This window comes from Lissotriton vulgaris, chromosome 2_1 (genome assembly GCF_964263255.1).
Source record: "Lissotriton vulgaris chromosome 2_1, aLisVul1.2, whole genome shotgun sequence".
NCBI classification, from domain to species: domain Eukaryota; kingdom Metazoa; phylum Chordata; class Amphibia; order Caudata; family Salamandridae; genus Lissotriton; species Lissotriton vulgaris.
Window position 1 is genome coordinate 1,918,214,028 of NC_141687.1, and position 14,514 is coordinate 1,918,228,541.

The 14,514-nt window shown below is 43.9% G+C and overlaps 1 protein-coding gene across 11 annotated transcripts in view; it reads left to right on the forward strand.

The window, feature by feature from the left end:
* The window catches only part of AKAP13 (A-kinase anchoring protein 13), a 1,375,395-nt gene that overhangs the window by 671,175 nt on the left and 689,706 nt on the right, over window positions 1–14,514 (forward strand). The window lies entirely within an intron of this gene.

Sequence of the window (14,514 nt, forward strand, 5' to 3'; positions counted from 1 at the left end):
ATACTAATCCTAAATTCCTTCCTAAAGTCATTTCACCATTCCATCTAAGTCAATCAGTTGAGCTGCCCGTATTTTTCTCGCAGCCTCAAACAGTCGCAGAAAGAGCTCTACACACCTTAGATGTCAAAAGAGCATTACTGTACTATATAGAAAGGACACAAACTTTTCGTAAAACAAAACAACTTTTTGTGTTTTTTTCACTGCCACATAAAGGCAACCCCATATCAAAATCCGGGATCGCCAGATGGATTGTTAAATGGATACAAATATGTTACCAGAAAGCCAAACATACGTTAACAATTCCTCCAAAAGCCTTTTCAACAAGAAAGATAGGGGCTTCAATGGCATTCTTTGTGAACATTCCCCTAGATGAAATATGCATGGCAGCCACATGGCTTACACCGCACACATTCACAAAGCATTACTATGTAGATGTGCAAACTAAACAACAAGCCACTGTGGGCCAGGCTGAACTAAAAACACTGTTTCAAACAACTGCAACAGATACTGGTGGTCGCTGCTAGATGTGGGTACTGCTATACAATCTATGCATAGTGTGTAATTGCGATTCTCCTATTACCATGACTAGAGAATCTGGATTTCATTAAAGACACGGAGGCTAACATTATGCATATAACTTTTAATGCTGATCCAAGCAGCCGCATATGTCACAAAGCAATAGTTCCATATAGAACATTCTTAACAAAACAATTCCAGTAAGCGCATTGACCGCTAGAGCACCCAGTCGTGCATCCAGCTGTAATAATGCTCCAGTTGAAAAGTCAATCTGCTCGCAAAAAGATCTATTTGGAAGGGACCCCAGAAGTTATTGAGGGATTTGAACACTAAGGTGTTGAGTTTCCAATCTGAATGATCCAAAAGGAATCTCGAATTCCAATCCGCAGAAAGGTTCGATTCCCCTGGAAGGTATTCTGCTCTTAGAGAGATCTTGTGTTCCAGGCAGAAGATCCAAAGTTTTTTTGCTAAGTTTGACAAGTCTTCCGACTTTGTTCCACCCAGGCGGTTTATGTAGGCAACAGCGGACATGTTGTCCATTTTTAGAATAACTGATCTGCCTTGAAGAGAGTGTTTGAAGCTCATTAGAGCATAAAGGCCTGCACTCCTCTTGAGACCAAACTCTACCAGTGTTTTGATCTAGGAGACAGGCACCCCAGCCATGAAGGCTCACATCTGATTCCAAAATAAAATCTGGTGTTGAACCAAAAATTGCTCTGCCGTTCCAAGCATCCAAATTCTCTAACCACCAGGTTAGTTCTGAAATCGATTCTTGGTTCAGGGAAACACGGTCTCCGTACCAGAGACCCGATCTCAAAGCTTTTCCTTTTATCCTTTGAAGGGCTCGATAATTTAGAGGGCCAGGAAAGATAGCTTGAATTGAGGATGAGAGAAAACCCAGGAGTCTGGCTAGTTCCCTTAAGGAAAGATTTTGATGTTTGAGGACGTCTTATCTCCTTTCTGATTTTAGAAATCTTCTTCGGAGGAAGAAGGAGAAGGCAATTGGTGGTGTCTACAGTGAAACCTAGGAATTCCATGGACTTTGAGGGAGACCATATTGACTTTTCTTTGTTTAAAATAAACCCTAGGTTTTCTAAAAGATCCACTACAGTCTTGAGATCTTGAAGAATTTGAGTAAGATCTTGAGACATGATAAGGATATCGTCTAGATATATAATCAAGCGAATACCCTTCTCTCTTAAAGATGAGGCGACTGCTCTCATTAATTTGGTGAAACACCAAGGGGCTGATGACAGGCCGAAAGGGAGAGTTTGGAATTGCTAAAGCCGGTTCTTCCAAATAAATTGTAGGAAGCGTTGATCTTCCTTGGCCATAGGGATGGTAAAATAAGCGTCTTTGAGATCTACTTTGACCAACCAGTCTCCGTCTAACAAGAGATCTCTCAGAAGATGGATACCTTCCATCTTGAAATGTCTGTAAACAAGGTACTTGTTGAGTTCCCTGAGATTTATGACGGGTCTCCAACGTTTGTCCTTTTTTTCTACAAGAAAAAGAGTGCTTACAAACATCAGAAATTCCATAGAGACTTCTATGATTGCGCCCTTCTGGAGCATTTAAGAGATCTCTTCTATAATCTTCTCTAGATCCGGAGAGAGGGACATTTCTCTTGGGAAAGAAACCTGAGTCGGAGTATCTATGAAATCTATTGTAAAACCAGTAACAGTGTTCAGAACCCAAGTGTTAGACCTGTAGGCCTTTGGGTGGTCCCTCCTATTATTTATTTATTTTATCCCTTTTTGCCCCTCTTAGTACTTTTCATTTTTTTCATGTCCACTGTAAATTTTTGGTGTTGTCCTAGGGGGTGGGTGCTACCTTATCCCCATAATTTTATTGAGGCCTAGGTGTCCCTTATAAAGATGAAAAATTAGTCACACAAAATGGTGGCTGGTAACTGCCACAACTGATTACCTCAGGGACTGGCCCATAGACTTATATGTGGGATCTAGAACCTTCTGGCCTGTTCTGGACACAAGGGACACGTGGTATAAAAGGCCAACTTGAGGGCGGCCAATTTGTCATACAGAGAGAGAGCCAGTTAGAGTATAGGCTGTGGCGCCAGGGGGGGGAGGTAGGATACTCAGAGGGTTGACTTCCTTTTTAGGGGTTGCCCCCTTACTGCTGTCACCGCTCCCCCTTCCTGCAGACCTGACCCTGCTTAGATTGCGCTCCTAATGACCCTGGACAGAAGGTCCTCACAAGTCAAGAAGGACTAACCCCTAGCCTGGGGTGAACTTGAGAGACTTTAGGGGAGTTGAGCTGAGTGGAAGTCAGCCCTGCTGTTCAGTACATGAGAACTGACTAGAACTTTTGAAAGCCCTGTCAGGGTAGAGAAAGGATAGAGAGAACGGATCACCCCCTCCCAACCATATTCGCCCACGCTGGTCCCATCTGTCCTCCCCTCACCTGTGCTTAGAAGCGCTACCGAGTGGTCGACTTCCACTCGTAAAAACCTGGTGGAAAGAGCTGCCTGTCCCGCAGCCATAAGCCTGGTAGCGTAGCCAGGGACGGGGGTAGCTTCTGGTTGTGGAGGTGGGGAAGGAATTGGTGACAAAGACGCCCGGAAGCCGTTGGCCGCTCTGAAAGAAAAGCAGAGTAAGTGGCTGAGGAAAGCTGAGAAGGCGCGCTTCTGCGCAGGCCCTGTAGGGTATCAACTAATCTCCAAAAGGGGGCGGAGTGGCGACAGGAGAGCTGCAGCGTACGCGAAAGACTGGTGGAGGGCCGCTGGTTGCCAGAGAGCGGCTTCGCTGTAGAGCCGCTGGTCTATCGCGCCTGCCACTGGCGCAGCTCGCAAAAAAAGGCAACAGAGACGGCGGGACGAAAAGCTTTGTCGAGGTGAATACCGCGGCACCACTGTACCAGCGTGACCTCCCCTCGGATGAGGCTCTGTGGTAGATCGGCCTGACCTGCGAGGTAGGCGTCGCTGGAAGCAGAGAGAGGCTGACTGAGAACTCCGGTCGCCTTCAACTGACGGAGGCAGCGGAGACCGATATAAACACTATTCAACACAAGTAAGGAGAGATCTGGGGGCTGGTATAGGACCTGAGATCGGAAGCTAAAAGTCCTAGGGGTGAGACCCCCCCCCTTTGTGAATACTAGTTAACCCTGTTGTGCTGGCCGTAGGAGCCGCCCTGGTAAGTCAAACAAACTGAGACTGGGAAGCCACCTGATCTCGAACTAATGTTGAAATGTAAAGTAGGTTGCACAACAAGTCTACTGAACCATTATAATGTTGATACTGATTAAGTTGTTGCCTATTCTTTTCTTTACAGAGGGGGAAGGGTAAATTAACACTGGCATTTCCTAGACAATCACCTAATTCGATTTAACTAAACAGGTTGTAGTAAGTGATCTTCCCTCTGAGTGCGTGGGGTTACTTCCCTGTTCCTTTGAAGGTGAAAGACTCTTTCTTCCTAGGGTACCAAGTCAAATCAACCCAGAAATTACCTTTAATGTGAAGTACATAATGCACTTGTTGAACCCATTGAGTTTAAAGAACGATGTATTGTTGAATTAACTGTGGGAGAGGTACTTGATGTGAGTAGCGACAAACAGTCTTATGGAATAAGAAAGCTCAAAAGAATTTTATAAAAGTGAACCGTATTTTTCTAAATTGGTGTAGTGTAATTTTTAAGTGAATGGGCGCTGGGTTCCTGTGAGGGTGACGCAAGCGTAACACTTCTGCCTTTGGGCAAGACCTACCTACTCTGTGCCAGGCTACCCTATGTGGACTGGTAACCCCAGGTCCAACAGGATCCCGAGTAATTAGTTTCCAGTTCTGGAGAAATAATCTTAGTCTGCCTCCCACTTTCGTGGGAGGGGAAGAAGGAATCAAGGTACTTACTTTGTGGATTGGCGTCGTTAGATCCTCCTCTCGTTCTCAAACCTCTTGAACGGAAGCCTCTTCCTCTTGGAGGGTAAAATTGGGGTTGGTAGGAGGACTGGTAGCCACCTCTTGCGTTATAACTTCTGGATCTACCGTAGGGCCTCTGGTTAAATCGGCCTAAAGATTGGCCCCTTCTTCCGGCCCTGCCAAAAAGGTTATTGTTATTGATGTTGAAGACCTTTTTCATGTTCTGATGGGCTTTATCCAGGGCTGTAAAGGTGGACACGTATTTACCTAATGTTTTGATTAGGTCTTCGACAAAAAGTAGGCCTTTAGGATTAAGTGAGGGTTCTTTATCGGCTAAGTCGCTTAATTTTGGGCTAATGTTAGTGAGAACGACTCTTCTTCTTTCAGAGTTGAGACTGGCATTGGCGTTTCCTAAAAGAACCAGTGCCCTTTGACTCCAACCACGGATAAGATCAGTATTCAAGGTGGTGCCTATCTTCAGCCGCATCAATAATTTTAGCGACCTAAAATATCAAGAAGTCGGTCTTGACAAATTTTAAGGTAGCTCTCCATACCCTTCCTGGGGCGCCTACCGAGCTTAAATAGATATTTTATCAGCTCGGGATTGGGATTAGGTGTTTGGCAAACTTTACCCTCGATAGAAGGTCTAGAGCATTCTGCTCGCAAAAGATTACTAGTGTCTCTCTCTAGAGGATTCCTGATCCACTTGGTAATAAATTTACTAACGTGGTCGTGAGGAACCCAATCAGAGCTTCTAGGATGTCTGATGTTAAGGGGTAAAACATCTCCTTACCCAGAGGGTCTAGGATAGTATCCTTAGAAGAGGAGGGCAGATTATCATCAAAGGATTAAAAATCATGGTTATCCTCATCCAGGTCGAGGGTGTATTCGTCAGGAGATTTTGAAGCATTATCATCATGGCCATCATTATCAAAATCATAATTGTGGATGAAATCATTGTTCTGAGCACTTGGATAGGTTGTGCCTCGGGGGACACCTTTACAAGTTGTGCCGCTGAGGACACCTTTAAATGTTGTGCCGCTAGGGACACCCGAATTGCCCTCCATCAAAATTTAAGGTACCAGGACCTGAAATAGTGCTCTTAGGGGTCTGATCAATATATTTAGTTTTTCTACTTCTCTTACCCCTTACTTCAGTGAGGTCATCGTCATTACCAAACTCATACTGAAACTCATCATCCTATTCAGCATTTTTTATATCGGTTGCATATCTGTGTAAGATGAACTTCCCTTTTTAGGTCTAGGTTAGCAGCAAAGCTGTCTGAATGAACCACTTATTTTTACAAATATTTATAATATGCATATATGGCTTTGCTCCACCCCGAAAAATACTACCTTCTCACATCATGCTGTCAGCTAGCGATGTATCTTTTTGCCTTCCACAAACTGGTTCCATTAGAATGAATGCGAGACCATTCAAAATCTGGAAAAAATGAACTCTTCTATGCTTTTTGTCATAATCAGTCCTTTTTCTCAATCGTGCATTCTGCACTGAAAACTATCGTTATACTACTTTTCCAAGCAATGCCAATAGGAAAGGCTTTAATGTGAGAATCTGCATTTTGCCTACACAGAATGCAAATTGCAATTGTAAACACCTGTGTTTACATTTGTGGTTGCATTAAACCCAGCCCTATTGGATTTGCCAGTGCATGTTTATTATTTATTGCAGCTCTCGCTGCATCATGTTATTATGATTGGTTGAGCCTTGGTTCGGTTTTCTGGAATGTTTTTCTATTTTGTCTGTGTTTAACTGCCAGCTGGTCTCGTGACGATTGGCTCATGGACTGTTTTCTCTGTAATAAAACTCAGTTCTGTCTTATACAGTGTTTGTTAAATATTTGGTCACTACAGTAATTTTTAGGCCAGTCTGATCAGCATCCAACTAGCCATAGTCTTTAGACATAGTTTGTTGTACAAGGTAATGCTGCTGTCACCCCGCCCTTTGTACCGACGCTTTGTGACTAATCCTCGGCTGTATAGATGACAATTTCTCAGATGTATTAAAATAAATGTAATTGTTTGGAAAAAAGAACACACCCAATTTTATGGATGGTTTTGAGACTTTTTTTCTGAAAAGAAACCGGAATTAAGTGGTTTCCTTTCAGTACCAAGTTTTGTTTGGCTTTGCATTTTAAACCTCTTTTACTTCATAGTTTGTTAAATTCTCAGTTGTACTGCAGTTACCTGCGTCCTGTCGAAATCTTTCGTGGCTTGTTTGATGAAAGGGACGAATGTAAAGTACTTTAGGAGTTGTTTCAAAGTTTCCTGTTTCTGTGTTTTTCTTTAAAAAAACAGATAATGTTCTGAAATAACTTGCTGCTGATTTAATAATAGATCTCATCAGAACTGAATGTTGGGGCTTGTCCAGTTCTGGATTAAAAAAAATTCCTACTGTGTTGTTTTTTTCTACCTTAGCAATAAGACTAAGTAACTGAACAGGTTATGTTGAATGAAGAAATCATTGTTGATTTTTATCTTTGGACATTGAATTTTGTAGGCTATCAAAGAACCCAACTGCACCTGAAACACAAACTCCACATGTACACACCATCTATACACTGGGAAGCATAAGCAGAATTCTGCAATTACATCTCAAATAAAAAATAGCCACTTAACCAGAATAAGATAGAACGTAATACCAGCAATACATAATCACAAGTTGAATCAGATTCCTGTCTGAAACGAGTAACCTCCAAAGCATGTGAAAGTCTCCTGACTGTTGAATGTGCTCCGAGCAGAGAGTGTCTTATGCAACTGCTGATAACCTAGCTGGCCACTCACTCGTATTCATAGTTACCAAAGTTTGCCCTAAACATTGTGCTGACTGCGTCTGTCTGTTTCCCTGTAAAGCTATATCTCCCAAAGCACTCTGAAATGCTGAAAGGCATTATGATACTACTAGTTTATTACCCCCCAAAATAAATACAGAAAAAGGATTTAGGTGGAAGCTATGGTACCTTGTGGGGTCTATCAAATCAGTTTGTGTCTGGACCCTTCATTCAGATAGGCAGAGAGTGGTGCAGTCTGGAATGGAACATGGCACATTGGTATCAGGATGTGGCTCGTATTATCTTGATCAAATAACTTTTATTTTAGACGGGGAGGAGAGTCACTGGGAAGAGAGTATATCGAGGAAGAGGAGGAAGAATAGATGTCCTGTTGTAGAGATAGCTGCTGGGTCTGCTTCACCTGAAAATAGAGTAGGCGTTTCTTTCAAGACTCAGTATTCACAAAACAACCAGCTAGAATAAAAAAAAATAGCCTTCAATCAAGTGACTTGTAAAGCACGACTACTCACTAGTAAGGGTCTTAAGGCACGAGGGAATGGGGTGAGGGGGAGGCTACTGATCCGTCAAAAGCACTGTGGTTCAGTCGAAGAAGCAGGTCTTGAGGTCCTTCCTGAATTGAGACAGTAACTGTGATTCCCTGAGATGGAGCGGCAGAGTGTTCCAAGTCTTTGCTGCGTGAAAGGAGAAGGATTTTCCTTCAGCCGTGGTATTGCTGGTATGTGGGATGGTGGCCAGGCCAGATGATCCAAGCTGAGGTCTCTGGTGGGTGCATTGAATGTTAGGCAGTGGTTGAGGTTTGCAGGTCCTGCGTTGTGTAGGGTACTTTACGGGTGTGTGAGGAGCTTGAAGGTTATTCTTTTGTTGACTGGGAGCCTTCGAACAAACCTGTTGATGCTGGTGCCGTAAATAATCCGGCAGAAGTATATTAGTGTCTTTTGACACTACATTGCTCTGCGTTAACTTGCCTATTCATGTTTTTAACCCTTAAATGTCTTTGCCAATGGAAAACGAAAGTGAAAAGTTCAGCAATTAAATGTTAGGGCACAACATCACATAAAACCAAATTAACCAGCTTCTTTTGGATTGAACATAAATAATTAGATTTCAAGAGGAGTGTGAAGATCAGTGGGTGACATTTGAAGGGCCTTGTCAGCCTTACATACTCAGGGCAGTAAACTAATAAGCATGTTTCCCCCCTCCCTTTATAGGATGTTAGTCTGGCTAATGTCTGAGTAATGACCCACCTAGGGCTCGGCCATCTTGAAATTGCCTTAATTAATGGGCATTTGTGAGCAACAAGGGAGCTTTGGGTGTCAAACTCAGGTCATAATTGCCTTCTTTCATTATTTGGTGTGAAATCTGAATTTTAAATTTTGTAGAGCTTCTGTTTAGCTTACAAATCAGAATGCTCTTCCAAATAATATTTCACTCATGTGTCATAACGTTGCTACTTTTGTACTATGTTTGGGTTTTAGAGGATGTTTCACCATAACTTATATAATTATCTAGATTTCTGGGTCTACCGTGATAATGCAATTTTGGTGTAGAGACACAGTGCTCCACTGCCCCTCTGGCTAGGTGTTCGCTAATTAGATGCCTATAAACAGGCGAGAAATCTATCACCAAGCAGTAATGAATGTGCTATATCACTTGTGAAATGTGGCTATTTTCATGTTCACGATGTCACTTCCCACAAACAGAAGGCACATACCCACATCCAGCAATGATTTGATAGAATTCCTAGCATATATTTAATATACCTCACAGTAGCAATAGTCTCTAATGTACCCAGCAGTGCCTGGTATGCAGAAATCAGACCCACAATTCATTGCACATATTTTCATTTGCTGAGTAATGAGTGTGTCACTCGACCTAGAATTTGACTAAACAATTTGTAGATTCTTCATCCCTAGTACAGAGGACCAGAATCGGCGTCCTGCCTACAAGAACATTCTTAAGAGTGACATGGGGGATCTTTTTGCATCAATTGGTGCAGAATTTTAACATCCAGAGGAACTGAAAAGTAGGCTTATCTATAGGCCCCAAGTTATATGATATTCGACAACCTATCTGAGAAGTTCTAAGGTTAGAGGAGCCATCATCTTATAAAATGTTTGGACAGTATTGCATCCTGTAGACAGATTTCCTCTGTTTGATACATGTGGCAGTTAAAATGTTTCTGATGAAGTAATGGACTTAGTTATCTTTAGGCCTACCATGGTTCTTTTCTTGTGTTTACTCATTGAATGGAACGTATACAGAGTATCCTGTATCGGTGTAGAACACAGTCATGACTCACAGAACTTTCTGAGGATGTCTTGAAACCCACTCTAGTAGATTACAAGACCAGAGATTCCGTTAAAGTGGATGTTGGCAGCTTCTTACTTCTCTATCCAGAGTGGTTCATATAGTGTATACATAGAATACAGAGTTCTCAAGTACTTAAAACAGTGGGTTAATGTAAATGAGGATGAATTGCACATGCAGTCTCTTTCGATGATTGAGTTGTTTATCAGATTACGGTCTTCTGCTACATTTATTGGACTGTGCAAAAACTTTGGGATCAGCCATTGCAAATGTTGTCATGTGCATGTTTGGATATATTTGTGGAAATATAACACTGCACATAAATGTGGTAATGTAGTTATTTGGTTTTATAGTGTTTTGTTTTGGTTTTGGCAAACATTTGTAATTGGAGAAGCTGTTGTGCCCACATGAATCTTTTTAAATTAATAAATTACAGACTAATCCAAATGGTCTCAGCAAAACCTATCCATGCGGGGACGTCTTCAGGCAATGAAAATGGTGGTGGTTCCCTGTTTCAACTATGTTCTGGGCATGTTACCTATCACAGTGCAGCTTGCTACCCTCTGTTTCATTGACAAATACATATGCTCTTTTGTATGGGGTGCAGTACGGCCACGTTTGAGAGCCTCTAAAATGATTGCCCATCGATGGAGTAGGGGCCTGAGCCTACCTTGTAATGAACACTAATAGATGCCTCTGCACCCTTATCCTCCATGAGACATGGGGTGATAGAGCAATTGCAATTTGGGTGCAATTGCAACTTAACATAGCTTGATGCGGCCCAGTACTAGACCTCTTATACTGTTATTGCACCCCCTAAACATCACCCAGCAATTCTCTCATACAGACCATGATGGGGATTTCGAACTAAGCCCAAAAATTATTGAATTGGCATTCCCCATTGCACCTGCAGCCCCCCTCTGAAACAATGTGGCCTTTCTGGTGGACAGTAAACCAGTGTTCTGGATCACATGGCAGACGTACGGGATCAGCACTGTGAATGACTTGATGACAGGTGGGGATTTGAAATCATTTGAGAACCTACAAGAGGAATTTTACCTCCCTCTATTCCAACGCTGAAGATACGGGCAGCTCCGTCATTGCTAACTTAGCATACTTGGGCCCAAGCAGTGGGACCTTCCAGACTCCCCATTTCGCAATACTTGAAGCTACGGAGCTCTTTTAAGGGGGTTATGTCCGGTTTGTCCAACCTTCTAGTCCAACACCTTCATTCGGGACCCCCAACTGGCCCTCCTAAGCAATGCATGGCGAGGGTGACTTGTGGTTTTCCCTGCCCATGATTGCTTCCATTTAACGTGTTGAATTGTGCGATTTGCAGTCCAACCTCTGTAGTTTATCCCTCTCATTGAGCCTGTCTGTCTCCTAGGAGATTCGGAAACGAGAAGCAGCTGCCCACCCCCACCCCCACCCCTAGGCCAGCAGACCAATGGCTATTCAGCTACCAGGCAAGTCTGAGCCCTCCTCTCACCCTTGCCCAGGCCCCTTAAGGCCTTGCTGGGTGCTCCTCAAATCATTCTCCTCCATCTTGTGAGCTGCAGCTTATCTGTACCCCAGATTGCAGTGAGCAGAGTCCAGGAAGTGATAAGGAGACAGACTAGTGCTGTCTCTTCCCAAGACAAAAAGTTGTTTAAAAAAACTGTATGTTAAAACAGTGCACTCCCAGCCACCATTTTGTGTTCACAAGCCAGTGAAACCAGCGCCCACCCCCCCCCAAGTAACAGGGATTTTCTACATCAGAGGGTGCTTCTGTGAGCTGTTTAAACTGTGTTTACTAGGGCCTGTGCACTTCGTTTTTTTGGCCAGCATAGGGAGTAAAGTTTTATTCAAACAGTAATGTTGGATTTCAAGTTAGTGAGGCCCTTACCTGCTGAAGTCCAAAGTGTGGACTGAGCCTGTCTGTCTCCTAAGAGATTCTGAACAGGAGAAGCAGCTTCCAAATCCCTGTCCAGCAAACCTTGTCTGAGGTCGCTGGGACCTTATATTTTCTGCTAGTGTCTACATTGATTGGTGATTGTACCTGGTGTTTCTATTGGATTAGGGTTAATGTCCTCATTGGTTGGGCATTTGAGGGTTATGATTGGTTTCTGGGTCTGACTCAATCAAAGGGTCAGGGCTAGGGTTAGGATTTCTATTGGAAGTAGGAACTAGGGCTTCCTGTGTGATTGGTTGTTGGGAGTAGGGCGGGGCTAGGGTTAGACATTTAATTGGAAGTAGCTATTAGGGCTTCTGGTGTGATTGGTTGCTGAACTAGGTGTGGGACTTAGAGTAGGGTTAGGCTTTCTATTGGAAGTACGGACTAGGGCTACCTGTGTCATTGGTTGCATGGACTTGTTTTGGGACTACTGGTAGAGCTAGGGCCTTTATTGAACTTAGGATCAGGGTTTTTGAACGAATTGGGTGCTTGGACTAGGGCTAAGATTGGCTGTAAGGTCCTGGTCTCCTATTAGTTCTAGATTTTAGGGCTAGTGTTGTGATTGGATAGTGTTAGGGCTAGAGTTCCCATTGGCTGAAGGGGTCACCTGATTACTAGGGCTATAAAAGGCCAGGGTTAGGGCGTCTCAGCCCGGGCGTCGAGGCTAAGGGCAGAGACTACAAGGGCAGCTGCCTGATTGAGCCTGTTAAGGGCGGAGAGGACAAGGGCATCTGCCTGTTTGAGCCTGTTAAGGGCGGAGAGGACAAGGGCAGCTGCCTGTTTGAGACTTCAGGACGAGGGACAGAAATGCTGCCCTTTTTCTCATTTAGCAATATCCAGCCCACACGATCCGCATCCACAAACAGAGCAACACACTCACACCAAATGTACACCAGGCACAACACTATGTACAGATCAATTTACCAGCATGCTCTACAAACCCACCCAAATCACATCTATACACCCTACTATCCCAACTACCACACATATCCACCATCACCTACAAACAGTACACAACTCTATCCTATACCACTAACCAATACGCTCATCACTAACACAACGGCATTCAGACTCACTCTCCCTGCTGTAATTACACCCAACAGACCACCTTTTATCACTAACCAACATATAATCATCCTTCCGTTAGTTGTTCAACAAACACCCTCCTGCCCCTTCTACCATAATAACACTAACAGACAACACACACACTGCACACCACCACATTTTGTAACTCATGCAACAAACCAGTCTAAGATAAACACTCTCACCTCTACTTTATTCCCTCCTACACACAACATACACTCTACTCATAAACACATCACCACCCCTTCTACGTCACAACCTCCTCTCACAAACAATACTACACAACCAAATCCATTGCATGAAACATATTCAGATTAGCTTTATTCGATTTTTGATTTAAAATCATAAAAGCAGCAGCAAACATAGATAAATACATCAATATTTCATTACATATCAATTGTTAAAAAGCATAATTAAATTGATAAAACACGTCAGCTAATCAATATAGAACAATTCCCTGTCAAGAGAAGCACCTATAAAAATAAGAAGGAATCGTACATTCAGTGCTATTTAGTGGAATAGGGATCTAAGGAAAATCATCAAGCAGTGGTCTGTAAAGGTTCGAATCTGTTAGCAGCTAGTAAGCTAGGGGCAATTAGATGCACAGAGTCCCCCGCCCCAAACGTTGTATTTCTTTACTGCTGTTCTTGGTAACTGAGTAGGTGGAATGCTCGGAGAGAAGTCGTTTAAATCCCAGATGCGAATTGGGCCATACCCCTCTTTATACTTGCAGGATCGTAAATAAGGGACTATTTTCCTGTGCTTGAATCTGATTAGCACCAAGTCCCCTGGGATGGCTTTTGGCAAAGTGCCCAACCACCCCACCCTCCTAACGCTTAGAATCCCCCCATCTAAGTCAGGTGGCAGAAGTCTATTGGTCTGTAACCAGAACATAACCTTATTTAATAGGTCTTGACGTGTTTCAAGTTTTCCATGATTTAGTGGTGGGATCCCAGAGACAACAGTCACATAAGGGGCGGCTTCAGGGGGTAAATTAATTTGTGGCATTCTAACAGGTTCAGGTTTAGCCTCAATATGGTTTGTTAGTGAGTGCTTTATAGGCAATTTAAAGCCTGTTGCAAAAGGTATGGTTTGTGAATGCGCATTCCTGCGAGAATTCAGCTTGGGTTTTTCCGGGACAGTGAGGGGAATAGGAGCGTCTGATAATACCGATTTGGTTCTTGATGGAATGTGCGTTTTGATTATTAGTTCAATGCTAGATAACCTATCCCCCAGATCGTTAATTTTGGCCACCAGTGGTGAAATGAGAGAGGTTAATAAATGCTCAAGCTGGGCCAATAAAGTTGGTTGAGGGGATGATGGGCGGTTTCTATTTTTCCATGCTCCATATCCCCCGACACAGTGATTGGGTTGGAGTGAGGATGAGAGGGACTGGAGCATAATTTTTGAGTTTTGGCTGGCTTCCCGTTTACAATGTCATCATCGTGCTTCCTTTTAGTGTTGAGCCCACCCGGTAGTGCATTGGCTGGAGATTGGGGTTTTTTAGAGTAAAGGGGTGAAATCTGCAGGGCTGCGTTTACATCGTCTGGATTGGTGGGCATGCTTATAGTGGGTGAAATGTCAGGGATATATTTAGTTCCGCACAGGGCATTCAACTCCTCCCAGATAGACATGGTATGATGCGAATCACCAAAGTAGGTCGATAGAAATGGTAAGGGGAATCCCAGTACCTCTTCGATGGAAATGTCAGGGGGGGGTGGCCCGTACCGTCCTCCTCGTGCCTCCGAGGGCCCGCCCTTTGCCCGGGCTTAGCCCGCGCGCGGTCCCGTGACGCGGGGGTTCGCGCTGGCCTTAAGCGCACCTCCGGGGGCGGGACAGGATGCGCGCCTTCCTAGGCGCAAGCGGTGCTGGGAAATGTAGTTCCCGATCTGCCGCCTCGCCGCGATGGTCGGGAAGCGGCAGGCAGCAGGAAGGCTGAAAGTCCGGTGGCAACAGGGGAGCAGCGCTCGGGCTGCGGCAGTCCAGAAACCC